At 30.3% G+C, this 15910-nt stretch overlaps 7 non-coding genes across 7 annotated transcripts; all 7 read right to left on the reverse strand.

Moving 5' to 3' along the window:
* Window positions 1-1960: 1960 nt before the first annotated feature.
* Window positions 1961-2033, reverse strand: TRNAT-UGU (transfer RNA threonine (anticodon UGU)). Its single transcript has one exon. It is a non-coding gene; the product is annotated as a tRNA-Thr (tRNA).
* Window positions 2034-5012: 2979 nt separating this feature from the next.
* On the reverse strand, window positions 5013-5085 carry TRNAT-CGU (transfer RNA threonine (anticodon CGU)). The gene has a single exon. It is a non-coding gene; the product is annotated as a tRNA-Thr (tRNA).
* A 2473-nt stretch (window positions 5086-7558) lies between these two features.
* TRNAT-CGU (transfer RNA threonine (anticodon CGU)) lies at window positions 7559-7631 on the reverse strand. The gene has a single exon. It is a non-coding gene; the product is annotated as a tRNA-Thr (tRNA).
* Window positions 7632-9599: 1968 nt separating this feature from the next.
* Window positions 9600-9672, reverse strand: TRNAT-UGU (transfer RNA threonine (anticodon UGU)). The gene has a single exon. It is a non-coding gene; the product is annotated as a tRNA-Thr (tRNA).
* Window positions 9673-11127: 1455 nt separating this feature from the next.
* Window positions 11128-11200, reverse strand: TRNAT-CGU (transfer RNA threonine (anticodon CGU)). Its single transcript has one exon. It is a non-coding gene; the product is annotated as a tRNA-Thr (tRNA).
* Window positions 11201-13166: 1966 nt separating this feature from the next.
* On the reverse strand, window positions 13167-13239 carry TRNAT-UGU (transfer RNA threonine (anticodon UGU)). The gene has a single exon. It is a non-coding gene; the product is annotated as a tRNA-Thr (tRNA).
* Window positions 13240-14693: 1454 nt separating this feature from the next.
* On the reverse strand, window positions 14694-14766 carry TRNAT-CGU (transfer RNA threonine (anticodon CGU)). Its single transcript has one exon. It is a non-coding gene; the product is annotated as a tRNA-Thr (tRNA).
* Window positions 14767-15910: the final 1144 nt, after the last annotated feature.

Consider the following 15910-nt stretch of genomic DNA (forward strand, 5'->3'; position numbering starts at 1 on the left):
AATAGTAAAAAATGCATAAATAATTTATTGTTGATGATGAAAATGTGTTTTCTGCTATAAATTCTTCTTTATATGTATTGTAATCTTAAACACGAAAAGATACTCAATCACTACGCAAGGATTAATAAGTTTTAATAAAAAGGTACTCTTATAAAACCCAATTTCATTTCTTGAATTCTTTACAATTTTTTTTCATGAAGGTAATAATATTGCTCAAATCTAGGTAGAAATTTCATCTACCTCTTTCTTATAGATATGTATTTTTTTCATTTTGCAATAACAGTATTCATTCTATAATCTTGAAAATACTTCGGTTTTTATAAGGTTTAAGATGATCTGTTCAACAGTAAGATGAATCAGACTTTTATATTTTAATTGTATTGGAATAAGACCTAATGAAAATGATTTGTTATATTACAATGAGCAAAGCAAGGCACTGCTGAGAGTCTAACTCAGGATCTCCCGTTTACTAGGCAGGTGCTTCAACCAGCTAAGCCACAGCACCCACTTGAATCTTAATTTTGAAACACTTTTCTTTATGGTGTTCAAGGGAATATTGATTTTCACTTTCATATTCTTTTCTAAGTTCACACACTTCTCTACTCAAACACTTAAGATGAATGAAGACTCTTAACTTATTCAAAAACTCCTCTCTAATTTGAAGTTTACCCTATTCATATCAATTTAAAATATACCTTGCTAAAGAATGGATTAGTTGAATCCAACGATAGAGTGATCATTCACCTCTATCTTGTTCTTTGACATTTTCTTTTCCCTATTTCAGTCAATGCATTCCTACAAAAATCTTCACAATACCAAGCATTTTATTTAATTTTTAAGATAACTTATTCTAAAGTTCATAGAACCAGATGTTTATTCTTAAATTGTATTCAACACTTGTTTGATGAAAATTATTCGGAAAGCATGGAGAAAACAGTTAGGTGCTGCTGAGAATTGAACTCAGGATTTCCTGGTTACGAGACAGGCACTTTAACCACTAAGCCACAGCACCAACGTTAATAGTAAAAAATGTATAAATAATTTATTGTTGATGATGAAAATGTGTTTTCTGCTATAAATTCTTCTTTATATGTATTGTAATCTTAAACACGAAAAGATACTCAATCACTAGCGAAGGATTAATATGTTTTAATAAACAGGTACTCTTATAAAACCCAATTTCATTTCTTGAATTCTTTACAATTTTATTCATGAAGGTATTAATATTGCTCAAATCTAGGTAGAAATTTCATCTACGTCTTTCTCATAGATATGTATTTTTTTTTTCATTTTGCAATAACAGTATTCATTCTATAATCTTGAAAATACTTGGGTTTTTATCAGGTTTAAGATGATCTTTTCAACAGTAAGATGAATCAGACTTTTATATTTTAATTGTATCGGAATAAGACCTAATGAAAATGATTTGTTATATAACAATGAGAAAAGCAAGGCGCTGCTGAGAGTTGAACTCAGGATCTCCTGTTTACTAGACAGGCGATTTAACCAGCTAAGCCACAGCACCCAGTTGATTCTTAGTTTTGAAACACTTTTCTTTTTGGTGTTCAAGAGAATATTGCTTTTTCACTTTCATATTCTTTTCTAAGTTCACACACTTCTCTACTCAAACACTTAAGATGAATGAAGACTCTTCATTTATTCAAAAACACCTCTCTAATTTGAAGTTTACCCTATTCATATCATTTTAAACTATACCTTGCTGAAGAATGGATTAGTTGAATTCAACAATAGAGTGATCATTCACCTCTATCTTGTTCTTTGTCATTTTCTTTTCCCTATTTCAGTCAATGCATTCCTACAAAAATCTTCACAATACCAATCATTTTATTTAATTGTTAAGATAACTTATTCTAAAGTTCATAGAACCAGATGTTTATTCTTAAATTGTATTCAACATGTGTTTGATGAAAATTATTCGGAAAGCATGGAGAAAACAGTTAGGTGCTGCTGAGATTTGAACCCAGGATTTCCTGTTTACAAGACAGGCATTTTAACCACTAAGCCACAGCACCAACGTTAATAGTAAAAAATGCATAAATAATTTATTGTTGATGATGAAAATGTGTTTTCTGCTATAAATTCTTCTTTATATGTATTGTAATCTTAAACACGAAAAGATACTCAATCACTACGCAAGGATTAATATGTTTTAATAAACAGGTACTCTTATAAAACCCACTTTCATTTCTTGAATTCTTTACAATTTTTTTCATGAAGGTATTAATATTGCTCAAATCTAGGTAGAAATTTCATCTACTTCTTTCTCATAGATATGTTTTTTTTCATTTTGCAATAACTGTATTCATTCTATAATCTTGAAAATTCTTGGCTTTTTATAAGGTTTAAGATGATCTGTTCAACAGTAAGATGAATCAGACTTTTATATTTTAATTGTATCGGAATAAGACCTAATGAAAATGATTTGTTATATCAAAATGAGAAAAGCAAGGCACTGCTGAGAGTTGAACTCAGGATCTCCTGTTTACTAGACAGGCGCTTTAACTAGTTAAGCCACAGCACCCACTTGATTCTTAATTTTGAAACACTTTTCTTTATGGTGTTCAAGAGAATATTGCTTTTTCACTTTCATATTCTTTTCTAAGTCCACACACTTCTCCACTCAAACACTTAAGATGAATGAAGACTCTTCACTTATTCAAAAACACCTCTCTAATTTGAATTTTACCCTATTCATATCATTTTAAAATATCCCTTGCTGAAGAATGGATTAGTTGAATTCAAAAATAGAGTGATCATTCACCTCTATCTTGTTCTTTGTCATTTTCTTTTCCCTATTTCAGTCAATGCATTCCTACAAAAATCTTCACAATACCAAGCATTTTATTTAATTTTTAAGATAACTTATTCTAAAGTTCATAGAACCAGATGTTTATTCTTTAATTGTATTCAACACTTGTTTGATGAAAATTATTTGGAAAGCATGGAGAAAACAATTAGGTGCTGCTGAGAATTGAACTCAGGATTTCCTGTTTACTAGACAGGCGCTTTAACCAGCTAACCCACAGCACCCACTTGATTCTTAATTTTGAAACACTTTTCTTTATGGTGTTCAAGAGAATATTGCTTTTTCCCTTTCATATTCTTTTCTAAGTTCACACACTTCTCCACTCAAACACTTAAGATGAATGAAGACTCTTCACTTATTCAAAAACACCTCTCTAATTTGAAGTTTACCCTATTCATATTTTTTTAAAATATACCTTGCTAAAGAATGGATTAGTTGAATTCAACGATAGAGTGATCATTCACCTCTATCTTGTTCTTTGTCATTTTCTTTTCCCTATTTCAGTCAATGCATTCCTACAAAAATCTTCACAATACCAAGCATTTTATTTAATTTTTAAGATAACTTATTCTAAAGTTCATAAAACCAGATGTTTATTCTTAAATTGTATTCAACATGTGTTTGATGAAAATTATTCGGAAAGCATGGAGAAAACAGTTAGGTGCTGCTGAGATTTGAACCCAGGATTTCCAGTTTACAAGACAGGCATTTTAACCACTAAGCCACAGCACCAACGTTAATAGTAAAAAATGCATAAATAATTTATTGTTGATGATGAAAATGTGTTTTCTGCTATAAATTCTTCTTTATATGTATTGTAATCTTAAACACGAAAAGATACTCAATCACTACGCAAGGATTAATATGTTTTAATAAACAGGTACTCTTATAAAACCCACTTTCATTTCTTGAATTCTTTACAATTTTTTTCATGAAGGTATTAATATTGCTCAAATCTAGGTAGAAATTTCATCTACTTCTTTCTCATAGATATGTTTTTTTTCATTTTGCAATAACTGTATTCATTCTATAATCTTGAAAATTCTTGGCTTTTTATAAGGTTTAAGATGATCTGTTCAACAGTAAGATGAATCAGACTTTTATATTTTAATTGTATCGGAATAAGACCTAATGAAAATGATTTGTTATATCAAAATGAGAAAAGCAAGGCACTGCTGAGAGTTGAACTCAGGATCTCCTGTTTACTAGACAGGCGCTTTAACTAGTTAAGCCACAGCACCCACTTGATTCTTAATTTTGAAACACTTTTCTTTATGGTGTTCAAGAGAATATTGCTTTTTCACTTTCATATTCTTTTCTAAGTCCACACACTTCTCCACTCAAACACTTAAGATGAATGAAGACTCTTCACTTATTCAAAAACACCTCTCTAATTTGAATTTTACCCTATTCATATCATTTTAAAATATCCCTTGCTGAAGAATGGATTAGTTGAATTCAAAAATAGAGTGATCATTCACCTCTATCTTGTTCTTTGTCATTTTCTTTTCCCTATTTCAGTCAATGCATTCCTACAAAAATCTTCACAATACCAAGCATTTTATTTAATTTTTAAGATAACTTATTCTAAAGTTCATAGAACCAGATGTTTATTCTTTAATTGTATTCAACACTTGTTTGATGAAAATTATTTGGAAAGCATGGAGAAAACAATTAGGTGCTGCTGAGAATTGAACTCAGGATTTCCTGTTTACTAGACAGGCGCTTTAACCAGCTAACCCACAGCACCCACTTGATTCTTAATTTTGAAACACTTTTCTTTATGGTGTTCAAGAGAATATTGCTTTTTCCCTTTCATATTCTTTTCTAAGTTCACACACTTCTCCACTCAAACACTTAAGATGAATGAAGACTCTTCACTTATTCAAAAACACCTCTCTAATTTGAAGTTTACCCTATTCATATTTTTTTAAAATATACCTTGCTAAAGAATGGATTAGTTGAATTCAACGATAGAGTGATCATTCACCTCTATCTTGTTCTTTGTCATTTTCTTTTCCCTATTTCAGTCAATGCATTCCTACAAAAATCTTCACAATACCAAGCATTTTATTTAATTTTTAAGATAACTTATTCTAAAGTTCATAAAACCAGATGTTTATTCTTAAATTGTATTCAACACTTGTTTGATGAAAATTATTCGGAAAACATGGAGAAAACAGTTAGGTGCTGCTGAGAATTGAACTCAGGATTTCCTGGTTACGAGACAGGCGCTTTAACCACTAAGCCACAGCACCAACGTTAATAGTAAAAAATGCATAAATAATTTATTGTTGATGATGAAAATGTGTTTTCTGCTATAAATTCTTCTTTATATGTATTGTAACCTTAAACACGAAAAGATACTCAATCACTACGCAAGGATTAATATGTTTTAATAAACAGGTACTCTTATAAAACTCAATTTCATTTCTTGAATTCTTTACAATTTTATTCATGAAGGTAATAATATTGCTCAAATCTAGGTAGAAATTTCATCTTCATCTTTCTCATAGATATGTAGTTTTTTTCATTTTGCAATAACAGTATTCATTCTATAATCTTGAAAATACTTGGGTTTTTATAAGGTTTAAGATGATCTGTTCAACAGTAAGATGAATCAGACTTTTATATTTTACTTGTATCGGAATAAGACCTAATGAAAATGATTTGTTATATTACAATGAGCAAAGCAAGGCACTGCTGAGAGTTTAACTCAGGATCTCCTGTTTACTAGACAGGCGCTTTAACCAGCTAAGCCACAGCACCCACTTGATTCTTAATTTTGAAACACTTTTCTTTATGGTGTTCAAGAGAATATTGCTTTTTCACTTTCATATTCTTTTCTAAGTTCACACACTTCTCTACTCAAACACTTAAGATGAATGAAGACTCTTCATTTATTCAAAAACACCTCTCTAATTTGAAGTTTACCCTATTCATATCATTTTAAACTATACCTTGCTGAAGAATGGATTAGTTGAATTCAACAATAGAGTGATCATTCACCTCTATCTTGTTCTTTGTCATTTTCTTTTCCCTATTTCAGTCAATGCATTCCTACAAAAATCTTCACAATACCAATCATTTTATTTAATTGTTAAGATAACTTATTCTAAAGTTCATAGAACCAGATGTTTATTCTTAAATTGTATTCAACATGTGTTTGATGAAAATTATTCGGAAAGCATGGAGAAAACAGTTAGGTGCTGCTGAGATTTGAACCCAGGATTTCCTGTTTACAAGACAGGCATTTTAACTACTAAGCCACAGCACCAACGTTAATAGTAAAAAATGCATAAATAATTTATTGTTGATGATGAAAATGTGTTTTCTGCTATAAATTCTTCTTTATATGTATTGTAATCTTAAACACGAAAAGATACTCAATCACTACGCAAGGATTAATATGTTTTAATAAACAGGTACTCTTATAAAACCCACTTTCATTTCTTGAATTCTTTACAATTTTTTTCATGAAGGTATTAATATTGCTCAAATCTAGGTAGAAATTTCATCTACTTCTTTCTCATAGATATGTTTTTTTTTCATTTTGCAATAACTGTATTCATTCTATAATCTTGAAAATTCTTGGCTTTTTATAAGGTTTAAGATGATCTGTTCAACAGTAAGATGAATCAGACTTTTATATTTTAATTGTATCGGAATAAGACCTAATGAAAATGATTTGTTATATCAAAATGAGAAAAGCAAGGCACTGCTGAGAGTTGAACTCAGGATCTCCTGTTTACTAGACAGGCGCTTTAACTAGTTAAGCCACAGCACCCACTTGATTCTTAATTTTGAAACACTTTTCTTTATGGTGTTCAAGAGAATATTGCTTTTTCACTTTCATATTCTTTTCTAAGTCCACACACTTCTCCACTCAAACACTTAAGATGAATGAAGACTCTTCACTTATTCAAAAACACCTCTCTAATTTGAATTTTACCCTATTCATATCATTTTAAAATATCCCTTGCTGAAGAATGGATTAGTTGAATTCAAAAATAGAGTGATCATTCACCTCTATCTTGTTCTTTGTCATTTTCTTTTCCCTATTTCAGTCAATGCATTCCTACAAAAATCTTCACAATACCAAGCATTTTATTTAATTTTTAAGATAACTTATTCTAAAGTTCATAGAACCAGATGTTTATTCTTTAATTGTATTCAACACTTGTTTGATGAAAATTATTTGGAAAGCATGGAGAAAACAATTAGGTGCTGCTGAGAATTGAACTCAGGATTTCCTGTTTACTAGACAGGCGCTTTAACCAGCTAACCCACAGCACCCACTTGATTCTTAATTTTGAAACACTTTTCTTTATGGTGTTCAAGAGAATATTGCTTTTTCCCTTTCATATTCTTTTCTAAGTTCACACACTTCTCCACTCAAACACTTAAGATGAATGAAGACTCTTCACTTATTCAAAAACACCTCTCTAATTTGAAGTTTACCCTATTCATATTTTTTTAAAATATACCTTGCTAAAGAATGGATTAGTTGAATTCAACGATAGAGTGATCATTCACCTCTATCTTGTTCTTTGTCATTTTCTTTTCCCTATTTCAGTCAATGCATTCCTACAAGAATCTTCACAATACCAAGCATTTTATTTAATTTTTAAGATAACTTATTCTAAAGTTCATAAAACCAGATGTTTATTCTTAAATTGTATTCAACACTTGTTTGATGAAAATTATTCGGAAAGCATGGAGAAAACAGTTAGGTGCTGCTGAGAATTGAACTCAGGATTTCCTGGTTACGAGACAGGCGCTTTAACCACTAAGCCACAGCACCAACGTTAATAGTAAAAAATGCATAAATAATTTATTGTTGATGATGAAAATGTGTTTTCTGCTATAAATTCTTCTTTATATGTATTGTAATCTTAAACACGAAAAGATACTCAATCACTACGCAAGGATTAATATGTTTTAATAAACAGGTACTCTTATAAAACCCAATTTCATTTCTTGAATTCTTTACAATTTTTTTTCATGAAGGTATTAATATTGCTCAAATCTAGGTAGAAATTTCATCTACCTCTTTCTCATAGATATGTATTTTTTTCATTTTGCAATAACAGTATTCATTCTATAATCTTGAAAATACTTGGGTTTTTATAAGGTTTAAGATGATCTGTTCAACAGTAAGATGAATCAGACTTTTATATTTTATTTGTATCGGAATAAGACCTAATGAAAATGATTTGTTATATTGCAATGAGCAAAGCAAGGCACTGCTGAGAGTCTAACTCAGGATCTCCCGTTTACTAGGCAGGCGCTTCAACCAGCTAAGCCACAGCACCCACTTGAATCTTAATTTTGAAACACTTTTCTTTATGGTGTTCAAGGGAATATTGATTTTCACTTTCATATTCTTTTCTAAGTTCACACACTTCTCTACTCAAACACTTAAGATGAATGAAGACTCTTAACTTATTCAAAAACTCCTCTCTAATTTGAAGTTTACCCTATTCATATCAATTTAAAATATACCTTGCTAAAGAATGGATTAGTTGAATCCAACGATAGAGTGATCATTCACCTCTATCTTGTTCTTTGACATTTTCTTTTCCCTATTTCAGTCAATGCATTCCTACAAAAATCTTCACAATACCAAGCATTTTATTTAATTTTTAAGATAACTTATTCTAAAGTTCATAGAACCAGATGTTTATTCTTAAATTGTATTCAACACTTGTTTGATGAAAATTATTCGGAAAGCATGGAGAAAACAGTTAGGTGCTGCTGAGAATTGAAGTCAGGATTTCCTGGTTACGAGACAAGCGCTTTAACCACTAAGCCACAGCACCAACGTTAATAGTAAAAAATGCATAAATAATTTATTGTTGATGATGAAAATGTGTTTTCTGCTATGAATTCTTCTTTATATGTATTGTAATCTTAAACACGAAAAGATACTCAATCACTAGCGAAGGATTAATATGTTTTAATAAACAGGTACTCTTATAAAACCCAATTTCATTTCTTGAATTCTTTACAATTTTATTCATGAAGGTATTAATATTGCTCAAATCTAGGTAGAAATGTCATCTACGTCTTTCTCATAGATATGTATTTTTTTTTCTTCATTTTGCAATAACAGTATTCATTCTATAATCTTGAAAATACTTGGGTTTTTATCAGGTTTAAGATGATCTTTTCAACAGTAAGATGAATCAGACTTTTATATTTTAATTGTATCGGAATAAGACCTAATGAAAATGATTTGTTATATAACAATGAGAAAAGCAAGGCGCTGCTGAGAGTTGAACTCAGGATCTCCTGTTTACTAGACAGGCGATTTAACCAGCTAAGCCACAGCACCCAGTTGATTCTTAGTTTTGAAACACTTTTCTTTTTGGTGTTCAAGAGAATATTGCTTTTTCACTTTCATATTCTTTTCTAAGTTCACACACTTCTCTACTCAAACACTTAAGATGAATGAAGACTCTTCATTTATTCAAAAACACCTCTCTAATTTGAAGTTTACCCTATTCATATCATTTTAAACTATACCTTGCTGAAGAATGGATTAGTTGAATTCAACAATAGAGTGATCATTCACCTCTATCTTGTTCTTTGTCATTTTCTTTTCCCTATTTCAGTCAATGCATTCCTACAAAAATCTTCACAATACCAATCATTTTATTTAATTGTTAAGATAACTTATTCTAAAGTTCATAGAACCAGATGTTTATTCTTAAATTGTATTCAACATGTGTTTGATGAAAATTATTCGGAAAGCATGGAGAAAACAGTTAGGTGCTGCTGAGATTTGAACCCAGGATTTCCTGTTTACAAGACAGGCATTTTAACCACTAAGCCACAGCACCAACGTTAATAGTAAAAAATGCATAAATAATTTATTGTTGATGATGAAAATGTGTTTTCTGCTATAAATTCTTCTTTATATGTATTGTAATCTTAAACACGAAAAGATACTCAATCACTACGCAAGGATTAATATGTTTTAATAAACAGGTACTCTTATAAAACCCACTTTCATTTCTTGAATTCTTTACAATTTTTTTCATGAAGGTATTAATATTGCTCAAATCTAGGTAGAAATTTCATCTATTTCTTTCTCATAGATATGTTTTTTTTTCATTTTGCAATAACTGTATTCATTCTATAATCTTGAAAATTCTTGGCTTTTTATAAGGTTTAAGATGATCTGTTCAACAGTAAGATGAATCAGACTTTTATATTTTAATTGTATCGGAATAAGACCTAATGAAAATGATTTGTTATATCAAAATGAGAAAAGCAAGGCACTGCTGAGAGTTGAACTCAGGATCTCCTGTTTACTAGACAGGCGCTTTAACTAGCTAAGCCACAGCACCCACTTGATTCTTAATTTTGAAACACTTTTCTTTATGGTGTTCAAGAGAATATTGCTTTTTCACTTTCATATTCTTTTCTAAGTCCACACACTTCTCCACTCAAACACTTAAGATGAATGAAGACTCTTCACTTATTCAAAAACACCTCTCTAATTTGAATTTTACCCTATTCATATCATTTTAAAATATCCCTTGCTGAAGAATGGATTAGTTGAATTCAAAAATAGAGTGATCATTCAGCTCTATCTTGTTCTTTGTCATTTTCTTTTCCCTATTTCAGTCAATGCATTCCTACAAAAATCTTCACAATACCAAGCATTTTATTTAATTTTTAAGATAACTTATTCTAAAGTTCATAGAACCAGGTGTTTATTCTTTAATTGTATTCAACACTTGTTTGATGAAAATTATTTGGAAAGCATGGAGAAAACAATTAGGTGCTGCTGAGAATTGAACTCAGGATTTCCTGTTTACTAGACAGGCGCTTTAACCAGCTAACCCACAGCACCCACTTGATTCTTAATTTTGAAATACTTTTCTTTATGGTGTTCAAGAGAATATTGCGTTTTTCCCTTTCATATTCTTTTCTAAGTTCACACACTTCTCCACTCAAACACTTAAGATGAATGAAGACTCTTCACTTATTCAAAAACACCTCTCTAATTTGAAGTTTACCCTATTCATATCATTTTAAAATATACCTTGCTAAAGAATGGATTAGTTGAATTCAACGATAGAGTGATCATTCACCTCTATCTTGTTCTTTGTCATTTTCTTTTCCCTATTTCAGTCAATGCATTCCTACAAAAATCTTCACAATACCAAGCATTTTATTTAATTTTTAAGATAACTTATTCTAAAGTTCATAAAACCAGATGTTTATTCTTAAATTGTATTCAACACTTGTTTGATGAAAATTTTTCGGAAAGCATGGAGAAAACAGTTAGGTGCTGCTGAGAATTGAACTCAGGTTTTCCTGGTTACGAGACAGGCGCTTTAACCACTAAGCCACAGCACCAACGTTAATAGTAAAAAATGCATAAATAATTTATTGTTGATGATGAAAATGTGTTTTCTGCTATAAATTCTTCTTTATATGTATTGTAATCTTAAACACGAAAAGATACTCAATCACTACGCAAGGATTAATATGTTTTAATAAAAAGGTACTCTTATAAAACCCAATTTCATTTCTTGAATTCTTTACAATTTTTTTTCATGAAGGTATTAATATTGCTCAAATCTAGGTAGAAATTTCATCTACCTCTTTCTTATAGATATGTATTTTTTTCATTTTGCAATAACAGTATTCATTCTATAATCTTGGAAATACTTGGGTTTTTATAAGGTTTAAGATGATCTGTTCAACAGTAAGATGAATCAGACTTTTATATTTTAATTGTATTGGAATAAGACCTAATGAAAATGATTTGTTATATTACAATGAGCAAAGCAAGGCACTGCTGAGAGTCTAACTCAGGATCTCCCGTTTACTAGGCAGGCGCTTCAACCAGCTAAGCCACAGCACCCACTTGAATCTTAATTTTGAAACACTTTTCTTTATGGTGTTCAAGGGAATATTGATTTTCACTTTCATATTCTTTTCTAAGTTCACACACTTCTCTACTCAAACACTTAAGATGAATGAAGACTCTTAACTTATTCAAAAACTCCTCTCTAATTTGAAGTTTACCCTATTCATATCAATTTAAAATATACCTTGCTAAAGAATGGATTAGTTGAATCCAACGATAGAGTGATCATTCACCTCTATCTTGTTCTTTGACATTTTCTTTTCCCTATTTCAGTCAATGCATTCCTACAAAAATCTTCACAATACCAAGCATTTTATTTAATTTTTAAGATAACTTATTCTAAAGTTCATAGAACCAGATGTTTATTCTTAAATTGTATTCAACACTTGTTTGATGAAAATTATTCGGAAAGCATGGAGAAAACAGTTAGGTGCTGCTGAGAATTGAACTCAGGATTTCCTGGTTACGAGACAGGCACTTTAACCACTAAGCCACAGCACCAACGTTAATAGTAAAAAATGCATAAATAATTTATTGTTGATGATGAAAATGTGTTTTCTGCTATAAATTCTTCTTTATATGTATTGTAATCTTAAACACGAAAAGATACTCAATCACTAGCGAAGGATTAATATGTTTTAATAAACAGGTACTCTTATAAAACCCAATTTCATTTCTTGAATTCTTTACAATTTTATTCCTGAAGGTATTAATATTGCTCAAATCTAGGTAGAAATTTCATCTACGTCTTTCTCATAGATATGTATTTTTTTTTTCATTTTGCAATAACAGTATTCATTCTATAATCTTGAAAATACTTGGGTTTTTATCAGGTTTAAGATGATCTTTTCAACAGTAAGATGAATCAGACTTTTATATTTTAATTGTATCGGAATAAGACCTAATGAAAATGATTTGTTATATAACAATGAGAAAAGCAAGGCGCTGCTGAGAGTTGAACTCAGGATCTCCTGTTTACTAGACAGGTGATTTAACCAGCTAAGCCACAGCACCCAGTTGATTCTTAGTTTTGAAACACTTTTCTTTTTGGTGTTCAAGAGAATATTGCTTTTTCACTTTCATATTCTTTTCTAAGTTCACACACTTCTCTACTCAAACACTTAAGATGAATGAAGACTCTTCATTTATTCAAAAACACCTCTCTAATTTGAAGTTTACCCTATTCATATCATTTTAAACTATACCTTGCTGAAGAATGGATTAGTTGAATTCAACAATAGAGTGATCATTCACCTCTATCTTGTTCTTTGTCATTTTCTTTTCCCTATTTCAGTCAATGCATTCCTACAAAAATCTTCACAATACCAAGCATCTTATTTAATTGTTAGGATGGATTATTCTAAAGTTCATAGAACCAGATGTTTATTCTTAAATTGTATTCAACATGTGTTTGATGAAAATTATTCGGAAAGCATGGAGAAAACAGTTAGGTGCTGCTGAGATTTGAACCCAGGATTTCCTGTTTACAAGACAGGCATTTTAACCACTAAGCCACAGCACCAACGTTAATAGTAAAAAATGCATAAATAATTTATTGTTGATGATGAAAATGTGTTTTCTGCTATAAATTCTTCTTTATATGTATTGTAATCTTAAACACGAAAAGATACTCAATCACTACGCAAGGATTAATATGTTTTAATAAACAGGTACTCTTATAAAACCCACTTTCATTTCTTGAATTCTTTACAATTTTTTTCATGAAGGTATTAATATTGCTCAAATCTAGGTAGAAATTTCATCTACTTCTTTCTCATAGATATGTTTTTTTTTCATTTTGCAATAACTGTATTCATTCTATAATCTTGAAAATTCTTGGCTTTTTATAAGGTTTAAGATGATCTGTTCAACAGTAAGATGAATCAGACTTTTATATTTTATTTGTATCGGAATAAGACCTAATGAAAATGATTTGTTATATCAAAATGAGAAAAGCAAGGTACTGCTGAGAGTTGAACTCAGGATCTCCTGTTTACTAGACAGGCGCTTTAACTAGTTAAGCCACAGCACCCACTTGATTCTTAATTTTGAAACACTTTTCTTTATAGTGTTCAAGAGAATATTGCTTTTTCACTTTCATATTCTTTTCTAAGTCCACACACTTCTCCACTCAAACACTTAAGATGAATGAAGACTCTTCACTTATTCAAAAACACCTCTCTAATTTGAATTTTACCCTATTCATATCATTTTAAAATATCCCTTGCTGAAGAATGGATTAGTTGAATTCAAAAATAGAGTGATCATTCACCTCTATCTTGTTCTTTGTCATTTTCTTTTCCCTATTTCAGTCAATGCATTCCTACAAAAATCTTCACAATACCAAGCATTTTATTTAATTTTTAAGATAACTTATTCTAAAGTTCATAGAACCAGATGTTTATTCTTTAATTGTATTCAACACTTGTTTGATGAAAATTATTTGGAAAGCATGGAGAAAACAATTAGGTGCTGATGAGAATTGAACTCGGGATTTCCTGTTTACTAGACAGGCGCTTTAACCAGCTAACCCACAGCACCCACTTGATTCTTAATTTTGAAACACTTTTCTTTATGGTGTTCAAGAGAATATTGCTTTTTCCCTTTCATATTCTTTTCTAAGTTCACACACTTCTCCACTCAAACACTTAAGATGAATGAAGACTCTTCACTTATTCAAAAACACCTCTCTAATTTGAAGTTTACCCTATTCATATTTTTTTAAAATATACCTTGCTAAAGAATGGATTAGTTGAATTCAACGATAGAGTGATCATTCACCTCTATCTTGTTCTTTGTCATTTTCTTTTCCCTATTTCAGTCAATGCATTCCTACAAGAATCTTCACAATACCAAGCATTTTATTTAATTTTTAAGATAACTTATTCTAAAGTTCATAAAACCAGATGTTTATTCTTAAATTGTATTCAACACTTGTTTGATGAAAATTATTCGGAAAGCATGGAGAAAACAGTTAGGTGCTGCTGAGAATTGAACTCAGGATTTCCTGGTTACGAGACAGGCGCTTTAACCACTAAGCCACAGCACCAACGTTAATAGTAAAAAATGCATAAATAATTTATTGTTGATGATGAAAATGTGTTTTCTGCTATAAATTCTTCTTTATATGTATTGTAATCTTAAACACGAAAAGATACTCAATCACTACGCAAGGATTAATATGTTTTAATAAACAGGTACTCTTATAAAACTCAATTTCATTTCTTGAATTCTTTACAATTTTATTCATGAAGGTATTAATATTGCTCAAATCTAGGTAGAAATTTCATCTTCATCTTTCTCATAGATATGTAGTTTTTTTCATTTTGCAATAACAGTATTCATTCTATAATCTTGAAAATACTTGGGTTTTTATAAGGTTTAAGATGATCTGTTCAACAGTAAGATGAATCAGACTTTTATATTTTAATTGTATCGGAATAAGACCTAATGAAAATGATTTGTTATATTACAATGAGCAAAGCAAGGCACTGCTGAGAGTTTAACTCAGGATCTCCTGTTTACTAGACAGGCGCTTTAACCAGCTTAGCCACAGCACCCACTTGATTCTTAATTTTGAAACACTTTTCTTTATGGTGTTCAAGAGAATATTGCTTTTTCACTTTCATATTCTTTTCTAAGTTCACACACTTCTCTACTCAAACACTTAAGATGAATGAAGACTCTTCATTTATTCAAAAACACCTCTCTAATTTGAAGTTTACCCTATTCATATCATTTTAAACTATACCTTGCTGAAGAATTGATTAGTTGAATTCAACAATAGAGTGATCATTCACCTCTATCTTGTTCTTTGTCATTTTCTTTTCCCTATTTCAGTCAATGCATTACTACAAAAATCTTCACAATACCAATCAGTTTATTTAATTGTTAAGATAACTTATTCTAAAGTTCATAGAACCAGATGTTTATTCTTAAATTGTATTCAACATGTGTTTGATGAAAATTATTCGGAAAGCATGGAGAAAACAGTTAGGTGCTGCTGAGATTTGAACCCAGGATTTCCTGTTTACGAGACAGGCGTTTTAACCACTAAGCCACAGCACCAACGTTAACAGTAAAAAATGCATAAATAATTTATTGTTGATGATGAAAATGTGTTTTCTGCTATAAATTCTTCTTTATATGTATTGTAATCTTAAACACGAAAAGATACTCAATCACTACGCAAG

The sequence above is a fragment of the Lissotriton vulgaris genome, chromosome 12 (genome assembly GCF_964263255.1).
Source record: "Lissotriton vulgaris chromosome 12, aLisVul1.2, whole genome shotgun sequence".
Lineage (NCBI taxonomy): Eukaryota > Metazoa > Chordata > Amphibia > Caudata > Salamandridae > Lissotriton > Lissotriton vulgaris.